Source organism: Tachypleus tridentatus, chromosome 9 (assembly GCF_004210375.1).
Source record: "Tachypleus tridentatus isolate NWPU-2018 chromosome 9, ASM421037v1, whole genome shotgun sequence".
Lineage (NCBI taxonomy): Eukaryota > Metazoa > Arthropoda > Merostomata > Xiphosura > Limulidae > Tachypleus > Tachypleus tridentatus.
In genome coordinates this window covers 47,147,303-47,162,781 of record NC_134833.1, presented here as the reverse complement: position 1 = coordinate 47,162,781, position 15,479 = coordinate 47,147,303, and the positions used below count along the sequence as shown (strand labels likewise).

The 15,479-nt window shown below is 41.2% G+C and overlaps 1 long non-coding RNA gene across 1 annotated transcript; it reads right to left on the bottom strand.

The window, feature by feature from the left end:
* Positions 1 to 3,796: 3,796 nt before the first annotated feature.
* LOC143227073 (uncharacterized) lies at positions 3,797 to 15,242 on the bottom strand. The gene is made up of 3 exons (XR_013014854.1): positions 15,177 to 15,242; positions 14,616 to 15,010; positions 3,797 to 4,031 (listed from the first exon to the last, which is right to left on the bottom strand). It is a non-coding gene; the product is annotated as an uncharacterized LOC143227073 (long non-coding RNA).
* Positions 15,243 to 15,479: the final 237 nt, after the last annotated feature.

Here is a 15,479-nt window from a genome sequence, read left to right as displayed (position 1 = left end):
CAGACAAATTCTTGGACTATTCTCTTTACTTTACCCCGCTGGTACAGCGGAAAGTCTACGGACTGACATCCCTAAAATCAGGGGTTCAATTCCCTTTGGTGGACTCAGCAATTAGCGCGATGTAGCTTTGTTGTATGAATACACACACACAAACTCTTTTTACTAATGAAGAGTGAAATTGATTTTCAACCTATAATGCCACCATGGTTGAAAGAGATCTCATGCTTTGTTAAGCCGGCATAGGAGCCTGCAATTCGCAGATTTTGAATGGGACGTCATAAACACCTAGAGATGTTAGGTTTCACAGGTAGTTATGTGGATTAATGGTTAAAATATTATTTTGTAATATCTGACATAATGATAATAATCTAACTCATAATTTTCAATAATTTTATAAGTTATTCCGTTGTTTTATTTGTTTTTGTAACTATTTATATTTTTTTGTGTATCAGAAAACACATTGTGTTAATACAACAACAAGGTAAACAACGAATCATAACGTAAAAAATAATTTTATCGAAGCAGAATATACTACATGTTACACATGGCACCTGTGGACTATTCCCAACAGGGGATGTTCAGAAACAGTCGCTCTCCTTCAACCTCATGAGTGAGTTCTTTGACTTCTGGGATTGTTACATATTGATTGCTAGGATTATACCTGACATAGATGTTTTGTGGGAAATTTGTGAAGGAGGTTAGAGAAAAGTGGAAGGTGTTACCGTTGAAAGGTTTTCTTCTTTTTCCTGGTCATTCAAGTTGTCAGTTGATGTTGTGAAGGAACCAAAACATGTTACGTGCTTCTCCCCGTAAGGTGTGTGTCCAATATGATTATAAGAAACCTTAATTTATTTCATTTTAATTTCTACTTCCTTTTGTATAAGTATTTCTCTCAAAAAAAGCGATTTTTTGTGTATGTGTGTAATATAATTTAATATTTATTGCAACATTCTAGGTTTAAATCTAGCGGGTTTTGAACTCGACCAGTTGCAGTTAGTTTGTTTCTGTACATGCACCAGACAACTACATCGTTATAATAGCAATGGTAAGTATATGTTAGGTTAAGGAAAAGGTTGGTTGGGTTGATTTAGTGTTTTATGGCACAAAGCAGCTAGGTTATCTGTACCAAACGTCCGATAAAAAGTAAATTCAGTAAAATTCATAAAAGAAAATTGAGGTAAAACAAAACAAAGTTTTCAAAAAATAAATAGCATAAAACCAATGTTCACATCTAGTCTACAACGTCAAGAGAAAAACTACAGTACTTCAAGTTGTAAAGGACTTTCTGTAGCATTACTGTAATAATCATAACTCGCCAGGAAGACTAACAGGAAAGTACAAAAACCACCATCAGTCACCTGAAGTTGGCCTTTCGAGTCCTGGTTTCGAGATACTTAATGTTATGGCCAGTTTTTAATTTCAAATTGAACTAGATGAAATGTGATTTTTAAAAGGGAGCCATATTAAAAATGTGTAAATCATACCTTAAAAAAACTTAAATGGCATTAAAAAGATTAATGGCCTATATAAAACTAAAAACATTACCATGGTGGACAGTGTCACCATCACCAATAAAACTGTCTAACGTTATGGACAAACTTTGGGACAGAACATGGTTAAAATGGTGCCGTCGTTGAGAGTCGTAACAATGGCAAGAAAGTAAACTGTGGCTTATTGTGATTTGAGTGTTACACAAACTACACACTGGTGCATCAGTTCCAGATAAAAAAAAACGATTAGTTGAAAAACTGTGACCAATGCGTCATCTAGTTAGAACAACTTCCTCTTTCCGATCCTTACGGTAGCAAGACGGCCAAAGCCTAATATAGGGTTTTATTTGGAAAAGCTTGTTTTCGCGTTGCTCACTCTAAGTCGACAGCCAGCTGGCATGGAGCTGAGCTTTGAATACAGGACCATAGTCCATGTATGGGACAGGCACAGCGGTGATAGTGCCAGAGCAGAAAGACGTAGCTGTAGTGTCGGCCAGCTCGTTCCCGCGAATACCAACGTGACCTGGTATTCAAAAAAACTGGATAGAAGTAAATGTTAAAGAAAAATGGATCAGTCGGTTTTGAATATCAGCGAGAACAGAGTGTGAACCAACGTGAAGCGATTCCAGGGCCAGTAGAGAACTAAACGAGTCAGTATAAATCGTGCAGTTTGATTACTGCTTAGCTTCTATGTGACCCAGGGCAAAAGAAATGGCATACAGTTCAACAGTGAATACAGAAGCTGTAAAGGGGATTTTGCGTGCATCCACCAAACCACAACAAACCATGACAGAGCCCACACAGTCACCTGATTTCGAACCACCTGTATAAATAGGAATGGAAGAATGGTTCAAAAAATGTTCAGCAAATAGCAGACAGTATTTCCAATCAAGAGTGTCTACTTTTCTCAGATGACTTAAAGATAGGCTACAATTGGGGACTGTAAGAAGCCATGGTGGGATGGGTTGACCAGTGGATACAGCAATGTTATCCAAATACAGACTTAATTTATCTAACTGCGCCTGGATACGAACACTAAAAGGAGCAATGGCAGACCGTCAGGTCTGAAAAAACATGGCCCATCGAGGAAGGCAAACACAACCCCAGGTGGGATGCTTTGGTAAGGAACGAAATTTCGAAACATATGAGATCTAGTTACGAAGATGATATACAGTAGTCGGAAAAGGATTGATCCTTTCGGGTCTTTCTGTTATATTGAATGTTTCGGTTGTTGGCTGAAGAGCTTGGAGTGAAGAATGTTTGGTTAGAGTTGATGTAGTTATTTATCTAACTGTGGTTTTGGGAATTAAAATATGGGGAGTTTAAATTGCAAAAAGATGTTTCATAATAGAGAGCCAATAGAATAGCTTAATGCGAATCTGTTTTAACTGTATTGCTATTATGTTTGGTTTGGCTAAATATCAAAAATATATTATTTTTGTTGGCTAACAGGGGTTTACATTATGTAATTAACGTGTTTCGTGGTTAGTATCCAGTGATAACATCAGTATTCTCTTGAAACTTAGGGTGTTAGTATCTGAAGTTGTCTTGTTAATAGTATTTGTTCTGTCTTGTATGCATGTGTCAAGTTCGTATTTGTTATTTATATATGTGATTATCGGTGTTAAGTATGTATTAATGAATTCGTTAAATGACTGCCAGTGGGTTTTAATGTAGTTGTAGAATGTGGGGAAGCCTAGCAGCATCGGGGCTCTCTGTGTGTGTGAAGCAAGCATGATATGGGGAAATGATTGCGCGAATATTCTCGATGTAGACTCGTAGTTTTCGTTAATAACGAGTTTGGTACAATTACTAAATCTAATGGGTTATATGTGTTCTAGGCGAGTTGTGAGTTCGAGTGGTATCATCAGTAACCTACGTACTGTGCAGTTTGAGTTTCTGTATGTAACAGTGGCGTTTGGCTTCTGTTAAACAAACATTCTATAAAAGTTCAGTTAGTGATGAAAATGAAGGCAAGCCACACAGCTATACAAACAATGGACGTATGTTAAGTGTGTAAATCAGTGGTCATGATACAGCTAGGTGTATTTGTGTGACTGTGATGGTTTTTATGAGTTTATTGGCACTGTAGAATTTTTCCTTTCGGAAGCCTTTATATATCTTTGAAATGTGAATCGGTGAACTGTTTATTTGAGTGAAAAATGTGGTTACTTTGAGAAACTGTTCAATTCTCTCGATGATTAAAGCAGAAATGTTGTATGTTTTGTCAGTTATGGTAATGGATGATGTGTATTGTGTGTTTGATATTGTCTTATTACTATTATTATTATTATTATTACCATCACAGGTTTTTCTTTCGCTTGTAGGCTTATTTTTTACTTTCCTTTTTACTATTGGAAAAATATCTTATTGGTTTCTTGTAGCTGTTCTGTGTTGAAATTAATTGAAGAGTCTGCATCCTTCACTTCCTTTTCGTAAGACTGGTTCAATTTAGTATCGTTGACAATATACTCTAATATCGACGTAAACTCAATGTGAGTTAGCAGTCTCTCCTGTTCTCTTTTTTGGCAAGAGTAAAAGCTATTAAAAATAATAATAAAGTATCGTTATCTCAAATTACATAACTCAGCTCTAGCTTGTTATTATGCGCTGATAGAAGGTATTTCTTTAGTTCCTCTAATTCCTTCATTCATGTTACCTATCTTTATTCTTATCATGAACCATTATAATTCTTCATAGCACTACTCACATAAAAACCAGCTAAAAAGTAGATTTATTCTTGAATCGACACTCATAGACTATTTTTCAATAGTCAAGGCTACCCAAATATAGATATTAAGCAAAATAAGTTGCTTTACCAGTGTATGAAAAGAAAAGAAATACCCATTTGTAGATAATCTTAATAATATTCTTTCTTCACAAGCTTACAATAAAAACGTCTGAGTATTTTGTACCCAAACCTAGGTCTTTATGCTGTATGGAATGTTAAGAGTGTTCATGACCTGCTTAGAAGTTGATATACGTAGCTATAAGTACGTAATATCTGTAATGTTCTTATGAGCGGCTGTATTTGTACCATACTACAGTAAACGTGGGTTGACACGAAACCTCAGTAAAAAATTACTTCAAATGACGCGAAGCTTGAAAATATGGTTTTGACGTATGTCTTTCATTTCAAATACTGATGAAATATTATATGTAGTGAATGGAGATATGTCTTTCTCTAGGCATATACTTGCTAATTGCTGTGTATTAACAAAGCTAAGACATAATTAAACATTGAGACTTTAGAGCAGTGGTTCTTAACCTGGGTTCAATCGAACCCCAGGGGTTTGGTGAGTCAGTCTCAGGAAACTGTGTGTGTGTCCATTCTGTTCACCCCACACCATGATTCGTGACGTCATGCTCCACTTGGCACGTCACATCACTTGGCCTTAATATCTGCGCTTAGCAGTCGACTTGCGACTCATTTGCGATTTTTTCCTAATCTTTCAATCCCTTCATACTAACTATGTCGAGCAAAAACAGAAAGTGGTCGACGAATACGTACAATATGGATTCACGTGTATAACGAAACATGATGGGAGTCAGCGTCCTCAATGCATGATTTGCAATGCCAAGTTCAGTAATTCTAGTCTAGCACCGACAAAACTAAGAGAACACTCCCTAAAGCTGCATGGAGATGAGAAATACAAGAACACAACACTTGCTAAATTCAAGGTAAAGAGAGTCAGGTTCGATAAAAAGGCTACTTTGCCTGTTCTCGGCTTTGTACCCATCGACAAACAAATCCTCACAGCATCATACGAAGTTGCATACTTGATCGCAAAGTAGAGCTAACCACGCACCCTTGGCGAAACACTCGTAAAACCAGCAGTGTTGAAGATGGCGAATATCATGCTGGAAAAAGCTGCTGAAAATATGTTATCCCAAATACTTCTTTCAAATGACACCATCAGCAGTAGAATAGATGACATTGCAGATCTGATTTGAAGCCCAGCAAAATTCAGCCTTCAATTCGACGAGACCACCGACGTTTCCAATGTAAGCCAGCTTGTATTCGTGCGCTATGTGAAGAAAGACGAGATAAAAGAAGATTTTTTTATTTTCTAAGCCTCTTACAACAACAACTAAGGCAGCTGACGTGAAGAAACTTGTGGATGACTTCTTCAGAGACAACGATCTCTCGTGGGATATGTTTCTTCAGTTTGTTCGGACGGAGCTCCAGTCATGCTGAGACTCTGGGCTCAAAATTCGAGGTACTTCTGTACCATTCTAACGTTCGGTGGTTATCCCGGAGAAAGGTGCTGAATCGTGTTTTTGCCATGCGTACGGAATTATCCCTGTTTTTGCGAGAGCACTAACATTGTTATGTAGATTGTTTCGAAAAATCTGAGTTCATTCTCATTTTGGCGTACATGGCTGATATCTTAAATGCTCTCAATCATTTCAATCAACAGATGCAGGGTGGTGGAGTCAACATCATCGAAGCGGAAGAAAACCTGAAGGCTTTTCAAAAAAGCTACCATTATGGAAACGACGAACAGAGAATGCTAACTTCACAAACTTTCCCCTGCTGGACGACTGTGTAAGTAAGATTGAAGATGTGTCTGAAATCGGAGACATTTCTGTATCCGGGGAACTGAAGCAAGCAATTTCCATGCGCTTAGATGAGCTTGCAAAGTATCTCGATGGATACTTCCCCACCAGAGAGTCATATTCAGCATGGGTGAAACAGCCGTTCACGTTTAGTGTTGTGACTGCAGATATCAATGATGAATACCTCAAAGAAATCATTGAACTTCAGCAGAGCCAGGTTCAACAGCAACTTTTCAGAACAACAAGCTCTCAATGTATTGGTGTCACCAAAGCGTAGCATACCCTCTTATTGCTAAGAAAGCCCTTGAGATACTCATACCATTTGTTACAACGTATTTTTGCGAGCAATTCTTTTCGAGGATGGTAGACATAAAAACGAAGAAAAGGAACAGACTTTGTTGCAAAACTGACATGAGAGTGGCACTTGCCAAGGTTCAGCCGTGCATTTCTGAACTTCTCTCTGAAAGGCAACAGCAAAAGTCACATTGATTTGCAGTAAATATTCATTGAGTTATGTTTTTGTTTTTCTGTGAAATTCATGTTTTGTTGTTTTGTTGGTTTTGTTCTTTGAACACAGTGATATTGTGTGCAACTGACGCATGGTTCATTTTGTGCACTAATAAAATATCTACTTATGTTTTAAATTTTTAAAGATCATATTTTATTTTTCCAATTACGAATGGTTCAGTGAATGCAAGTACGAAACTTCCGGGGTTTAGTACCTCCAACAAGGTTAAGAACCACTGCTTTAGAGTCTACAAGTAGGAGTCGCAAAAATGTAAGTATTTTCTATGTGTCTTCTCACAGGAAAGGCACATGAAGTTATCTGTTGTATCCACTGAAGGGAGTCGAACCCATGATTTTAGCAGTTTAAATTAAAAGACTTACTCCTGTTCCTCTGGAGGAAAAAAGTAAGTTCGTAGGGCTGGATATTTACTATTGATAGTTTGCTCAAGGTATCTTTGCTATAATTCCGATAGTCCTCGTGTATCTTTCCAATAACGTAGCGATATGTCTGCATACTCGCACGGCCTGAAACCGGGTTTCGAATCCCTTCGTGGGCAGAGAATAGATAGCCCATTGTATAGCTTTGTACTTCATTCTAAACAAATACAACATGCATGTATAAACTTAAATATGAGACAGAAACATACAATAACTTAATTTTTTGACGCTCAAATAAACAATCTCTTTGTCTTTTACAGTAGGAAATGATTTACTCATTTACAGTCATGTGAAAAAGTTAGGGCACCCTACCCTCTAACAGCTAGTGTTACCACCTTTGGCTGAAATAACTGCAGTGAGACGCTTCTTGTGGCCATCTACGAGTCTCTGACATCGGTCTGAAGAAAGTTTGCTCCACTCCTCAATGCAGAATTTTTTGAGCTGTGAGATGTTTGAGGGGTTTCTTGCATGCACAGCCCGTTTTAAGTCACCCCATAGCATCTCAATGGGATTAAGACCTGGGCTTTGACTCGGCCATTCCAGGACACTCCATTTCTTAGTTTTCAGCCTGTCCTTGGTGGATTTACTGGTATATTTTGGGTCATTGTCGTGTTGCAGGGTACAGTTTCGCTTCAGCTTTAATTTTCGTACAGATGGTTATCACATGATCTTCAAGCACCATCTGATACACAGTAGAATTCATGGTGGATTCTAGGATTGTGAGCTGTCCAGGTCCTGCTGCAGTAAAGCAGCCTCAAACCATGACATTTCCACCTCCATGCTTCACAGTTGGTATGAGGTTCTTTTCCTGGAATGCTGTATTTGGTTTATGCCAAACACATCCTCTGTTTTGGTGTTCAAATAATTCAATTTTGGACTCATCTGTCCAAAGAACATTACTCAGAAGTCCTGGTCTTTGTCTACATTCTCTCTGGCAAACTTTAGTCTGGCCTTGATGTTTCACTTAGAGAGCAATGGTTCCCTCCTTGCACACCTCCCATGCAAGTTAAACTCGTGCAGTCTCTTTCTGATTATAGAGGCATGTACTTTCACATCAACAGTAGCCAGAGCCTGTTGTAGGTCCTGCGATGATATGTGAGGGTGTTTGGAGACCTCTTTTAGCATCTTGCAGTCTGCTCTCAGGTGAACTTGCTTGGACGACCAGACCCGGGGATGTTGGCAATTGTTTTGAAAGCCCTCCACTTGTTGACTCTTTTCTGGGCAGTGGAATGGATTATTTCAAAATTTTATGGGATCTTTTTAACTCCCTTACCAGACTTATAAGCCGCTACAATTTTCTTTCTGAAGGCCTCAGACAACTCTTTTTCTTTCATTTTGAATTTATTTACAACAAAGAAAACAGGACAAAAAGGCAAGACGGGAAACATAAACAAGCAAGAAAACATGAATATTTCAAATGGAAAAGAAAAAAACATGAAATATATACAAACGTGAATATTTAGAACTGAAAAAAAAACATGAAATATATACAAACGTGAATATTTAGAAACGAAAAAAACATGAAATATATACAAACGTGAATATTTAGAAACGAAAAAAAACATGAAATATATACAAACGTGAATATTTAGAAACGAAAAAAAACATGAAATATATACAAACGTGAATATTTAGAAACGAAAAAAAACGTGAAATATATACAAACGTGAATATTTAGAAACGAAAAAAAACATGAAATATATACAAACGTGAATATTTAGAAACGAAAAAAACATGAAATATATACAAACGTGAATATTTAGAAACGAAAAAAACGTGAAATATATACAAACGTGAATATTTAGAAACGAAAAAAAATGAAATATATACAAACGTGAATATTTAGAAACGAAAAAAACACATGAAATATATACAAACGTGAATATTTAGAAATGAAAAAACATGAAATATATACAAACGTGAATATTTAGAAATGAAAAAAACATGAAATATATACAAACGTGAATATTTAGAAATGAAAAAATATGAAAATTTAGAAATGAAAAAAATCATGAAATATATACAAACATGGATATTTACAAATGAAACAAAAAGAATTATATAGAAACAAAAACACAGGGCAGCTTAGAAGCCGATCTGCACCCGACCCCTCACCAACGCACAAAGGGGCGAGACGACCTGCTGCCAGAGATGGTAAAACGTTCCAGTACCCAGGCGCTGGTAGTCCACCTCAAGGCAGAGTAACAGCTGGTACCTGGCCCCATCCAGTATCAAAACGTACGACACTGGAGTCTGCTCGAAGAGCAAGTTGTTCCGAGGAAGCCAGATGACGTACTTAAAGACAGTAATGGCATACTGAAAGGAAAAGGCCAAGTGGCTGGGAACTGGGACTGGAACATGATACAGAATTGTCTCCGCCGAGAGCGGCGGGACTTGGAAAAGGTTCGCAACCCTTTCCCAGATCTCTGCCGACGTTGGACAGAGGACCAACCTGTGCAAGACAGACTCCACCTGGGTGTGACACACTGGACACAACTCAGTTGTACACGAGTTCCACAGGTAAGTATGCTCCCTCACCAGCAGGATGTTATGCACTACATGTCAGTTGAAAGCCTGAAAGTAGCGATCAACATGGCGCAGTGCAACGCGGCCTCAAACAATGTCCCACAGTAGAGCAGGGTGGCTACATGGGTACATGCAGGGGCCAGCAGCCAGAAGAGAGAACAAGAGTCTGTCGCTACATCGACAGACACGGTACGACACCGCCGTAACGCGGCAGCAGCATCGACATACCAGAAAGGAGGGTCAAAACACATTAGTGTCTGTAGGCTCAAAGGAATACCAAAGAGCTTGCGCCCCGTGCCAACCAAGAATCGCATGAGGTGGCAACAGGGGTGACCCTCCAAAGACAGACTACGAAAGAAAACAGACAAGAGAAGGGAAAGACACTGGGTCTGGACACATGGGATGCCCAGACCACCCCTACGAGGCAGCAGCGTCAAGGAGTGCCGAGACACTGCCTCACGCTTGCCACCTCACAGGAAGGCATAGACATGGCGCTCGATGGCCCGAGCAGTGCAGACATCCAGAGGGAGGACGGACCCCAGGTACCAGACTAAGGGGAGGATCCTCCTCGGTACCACCTCTGCCCTGTCAAACAAGTTGACAGGCAGTAGTGGTAATCAACGGCCAAACCAACACGCTGAACCACCCCCTCTTAGGGAGCCTCAGGGCCCGCGAGAAAACGATCCCCAAAGCAGGTGATCGGGGAGGGGGTCCAATCCAGACCAAACGGGGAGTCGGCAGACAAGGCTCATTTGCCAAAGCCCGCGCACGATTCTTGGGGACATTCAGCTGGGCGGCGCTGGCCCAAGAGTAGCGACGGACGATGGCCAACACTGAACCTAAGGATGTTAAGTTCTCAAGAAACAGGTTCACATTGTCTGCATGCGCAACATACGTCACGCACGAACTCTCCGGTAGCTGGAGACCACTCATCGAGACCGAGTGGTACAGATGAGAGAACAGGCACTTGATAACCAACACGTGAAGTGTTGGGGACAACGGGCAGTCCTGACGAACCCCCTGCAAGATGGAAAAAGAGGACGTCTGGTACCTGTTAACCAAGAGCCTGCTCGAAGCAGTCATGTACTAGGCCTTCATATAGCGTACAAAAACTGAAGGGAGGCCACACCTCTCCAGAACGAACCACAGAAATCCATGGTGGACTCGATCGAAAGCCTTGCTCTGATCAAGAGACAGAAAGATCCCAGGGATATCCTGATCCGTGATGTAATGGAACAGGTCCCTGAGAAGCACCAGATTTTGTTGGATACTTCTGCCCCACACGCCACAAGTCTGAGTGCAGCCGACCAAGGAAGGCATGACTGCACCCAAACGGGCACACAGGACCTTAGAAATAATCTTCGCATCCACGTTCAGGACAGAAATGGGGCGCCATGAGGAAAGATCTTCAGACTAGCTGGGATCCTTACAAATAAGTGTAATTAGCTCATCCAGCATTCCCGGTGGCAGAGACCCTGCAGCCAGACAGTCGTTAAAAAGTCGGACGAAGGAAGGTCCAACGACATGCCACACGTGGCTGTAAAATTCCACCGGCAGCCCATCTAGCCCAGGACACTTACCAAGCAACATGGATCAAATGGCTGACCAACACTCATCCAAGGAGACTGGTTTCACTAGCTGTTCGTAAAAGGAAGGGTCGAGGGAGGGCAAAAACCAAGTAATGTCATCCCACAACCCCTCTTCTACGGGTGAAGCCGAAAATAAACTGCTATAGTAGCCGAGGCACGCATGCAGAATGTTGGAGATGTCAGATGACTATTGACATTTCTCCAATACCAGACTGGAGATGTAATGGGTCTTAGCCACCTCTCATGCCTTGCACAGCGGAACCCTGGTTGCAGTTTTCGGATTGAGCGACCACCGAAGCATATGTCGCCACACGCCGCATGGAACAGTTTGGAATAATCCAAATCGATGTCCCTACAGAGTGTCTTAATGTTCGAGAGAACTCAGCGATTTATCGGACCGCCACGAAGCAAGGCAGCCAAGGTGTCCTGCTTGCCCTGCAAGGCCAGGCAGCAGGCTCGCGAAAGACGGATGCCAGGTTGCCTCAGCAAGGAGGCACAGGCCTCCTCGAGACCCACCCATCAAGACCCGGTGACAGACACAACAGAACAGAGCTCCCAAACAAGGGCAAGCAAAGCATCTCCAACCTCATCTTCGGCAAGGAGGGAGACGTTGAGCCGCCACACACACTGGGGCCCCGTAAAACAGGGACAAAATCCCAGAATGTGGTGAGAAACGCCCGATGGACAGACACGTAAAATGAGACATTCCCAACCCGATAAACAGCAGCCCTGCCGAGGCTATGCCGAAGGCCAGGTGTCACATAGAATCTGTCAAGGTGACAAGAAACACCCTGACTTGTCCAGGTAGCCACAAAAGCAGACCCATGCAGTGCCCGCCAGACATCAGAAAAGTCGAAATCCGACAGGACCTCACGCAGAGACCATGTATACCAATCACCAGAAAGAGCATCAACCCCAATCTTGTCTAGGTGAGAATCCAAGACGCAGTTGAAGTGGCCACCAAGGATGATATCGGCGTGTGTAACCATGAACCTGTCCAAGCCCGAGAAGAAGGCCTCCCGCTCCTCAGACTGGGCAGGTGCATAGACATTGACAATCCGAATCTTACGACCCTAACGACAACATCAACATACACCACCCGCCCCTCAGCATCAGTATGTCATGCGAGGATGGTTCCATTAAAATGTGGTGGGAAAAGGGTCCCCACCCACCGTGAACTTGTAGTGCCAAATGACCAGAAGCCATGGACAGGTCAACGGGAGGAAAAAAGAAAAATGGTCCTCCGAGAGGCAAAATGGGTCTCCTGCAAAATTATAGCATCAACTGCAAAGTGGTTGAACAGGGAGAATGCGTAAATTGCTTAGCAATGCTATGCATCCCCTGGATGTTAAGCGTAATGCAGGAAAATCCATCAACCAACAGAGTGGAGAAGTTGGTGATGCTGCTGCTTCAACAAAGTTGACGAAGGCAGGGAGGCATGAAGCCTCTTGAGGCTACCTGACCGCCCCTCCTCTACAGCAGTGGCCGCCGACATCTGACCACCACCGCTGCACGTGCTGAACCCCCCACAGGGGCACCATCCAAGCCCGGCCCGAAGGATGGACCGAAGCCTCCACAGAGAGCTCTCCACCCGAACAGCACCCGAGGCGCCACCCACTTCCCCAGAGGATGCAGCCACCGCAATCTGGGTGGGCGAGACGCGAACCTCCTCAGGGGACTGCAACACACCCTCCCTGGACGCTGCAGCCACCGGAACAGGCGCCCTTCGGGGACCCCACCGCATTGGACGACTCAGTAGGAGGAGCTGCCACTCCCGCCTTCTTCGCCCTTGCCCTCTTGGGCAACGAAACCACAGCTACCGAAGCATATGTCGCCACACGCTTCTGGCAACGCGAGGTCGTGTGGCCGTCACCACAAACACTACACGTGACAGTGCAGGCACTGTTGAGATGTCCATAGGCCAGACACGTCCCACATCGCAGGGTCTGACACTCTGCCAAAAGTGGCCCTCGGGGCCATAGCGACGACACAGCCGACGCATTCCCAGAAACCATTCACAGAAATAAAGTTTGTAACCAGCGTCTTCATGTGTAAACACACACGACGGTTCCCCATACACACGGTTGTCCATGTCTGATGCGCCTCATGTTCGATCTTGCACACTGTTCCGTACGCCGACAACACCTCCTTGACCACATCATGTGGCATCTCGTAAGGAACCGACCGGAGAGTGATCCACTTCACGTTCAGGCTGGCCGGTTCCACTGGCACGCTCTGGTCCTCCAAGGGACCGACGCCAGCATCGCCACATAACGGCCGTCGCTAAAGTGCTGTAAGCATTCAGTCTGGCTACACCTGACAGCAGAATTAAAGGCGTCTATCACTGCCGAGGGTAGCGAGGCTGCGGGCACCACAAAGCGCATGGACCGCGGCCGAACACAGTACGGCCGAATGGCCGTGGCCGTACCGACTTACACAAGACAGGCACACACACACACACTCGAAACCAGCTGCTAAAATTAAGATTAAATATCTATATATCCAAAAATGTTACAAAAAATACACAGGCTTTCATAGGGTGTCCTAACTTTCTCACATGACTGTATATACTCGTTTTGGCAGTTTTGTGCCACACTTCTCGAAAGTAACTTTGTTCTAAATCTCCAAAACACAGCGTAAAATATTATTTATTTTATTATAATATAATTATTATATGACTATTATATTATATAATTTTCTTACTACTTTTGTGTTAATTTAGAAATTTTAAAAAATCATAATATATTAGAATGTAATGGTTATATTTTTAATTTTTGACATTTTATTTGACGAAAATTTTAACAAATGACATACAATCTGTTGCAAAAGTTTGTTTGTTTTGTTTTTGAATTTCGCGCGAAGCTACTCGTGGATTATCTGCGCTAGCCGTCCCTAATTTAGCAGTGTAAGACCAGAAGGAAGGCAGCTAGTCCTCACCACCCACCGCCAATTCTTGGGCTACTCTTTTACCAATGAATAGGGGGATTGACCGTAACATTTTCACGCCCCCACATCTAAAAGGGCGAGTATGTTTGGCGCGACGGGGATGCGAACCCGTGAGCTTCAGATACTGAGTCGCACGCCTTAACCCACCTGGCCACGCCGAGCATGAAAGAAGAGAGAGAGCTAATTACTGAAATTATCTCAAATTATAATACTTTTAATACCGTGACTGCGCGAACAATTTTAACAAAGAACATACAATATAATTAATTGTAAAAGAATAAACTCATTGTAAAGTTAACTTCGTTCTCTGTTGATATCACTTTTCTATAATATGTAATTATTAAAATACGTGATCATCTTTCAGTTATCAAAATAAATAATCATTCATAATAATATCAGAAATAACAACAATAAAGACGTAAGTGAATTATATTGTACAGAATAAAGTCTTATAGTTCCAAAGCGTATACAAATAGTTAGGCTTAATAAGAATGATTGTAGTTTAGGTGAAATATAAAGCAAAGAAAATAAATCAATCAATCAAATAAATACTGCATACCAAGATGGAACTAAACAGCAGCAACACTGTTGTATCTTTTTTCTTGATGTATTTGGTTCTCCTTCCCATATTTGACTCAAAATTTTCAACTACTTCCCGAATAAACGTTATTTACAAAATAGATTTTCGCTAGATTGAGTTTAAAGTTCTGTAGTGGTAACAATGCTATAGAACCGTTAATTGTAAGATATTGTTTCAATACAAGTCTTGAAAATAAACCAAGATAATAAACAAGAAGGAAAGCTATTTTTTTGTCTGTTGACTTGTAACCAAATAAATATATTTAAAAATTCCTTTTATTTTTTACTTTTAAAATTAAGTTCCGTTAGGTTTAACGAAGATCTTCAAATGAGAAGAAGCTTTAAATAGAATCACATCACAGTCGAAACTTTCACCTGTAAATCAAAATAATATTAAGCTATTAAAAACGACAAGCAGTAGAAAAGACCGTAAGACGTTTAAAAATATTAAAACAATAAAAGCATGTTCAAAATAAGTATAAACACACATATTTAACAAAAAACTTTATACTACTTTGCAATGTTCGAACAAAAGCCTTACAACAGGCAGTTTTAAAATGAGTTGCAAAGAATAAATAGGCTAGACAAATTCGTTGAGGGATTACAATGAAGAGACTGTAAATGACGTTCGTACTGCGTGGAGCATGTTTATAATGAACATTGTTGATGTAGTTCTGGAAAGAATTCCAAACAGAACAAATATTAAAATGGTACAAATAGGATTTCAAAATTTGAAATAAAACAGAAAACTAATAATCATCAATTCGTGAAATGATCAAATGGCAGCTTAAGAACAGCAAAAATAATTTGGGAACTATTAGCAGACGGTGAAAAGATAACGTGG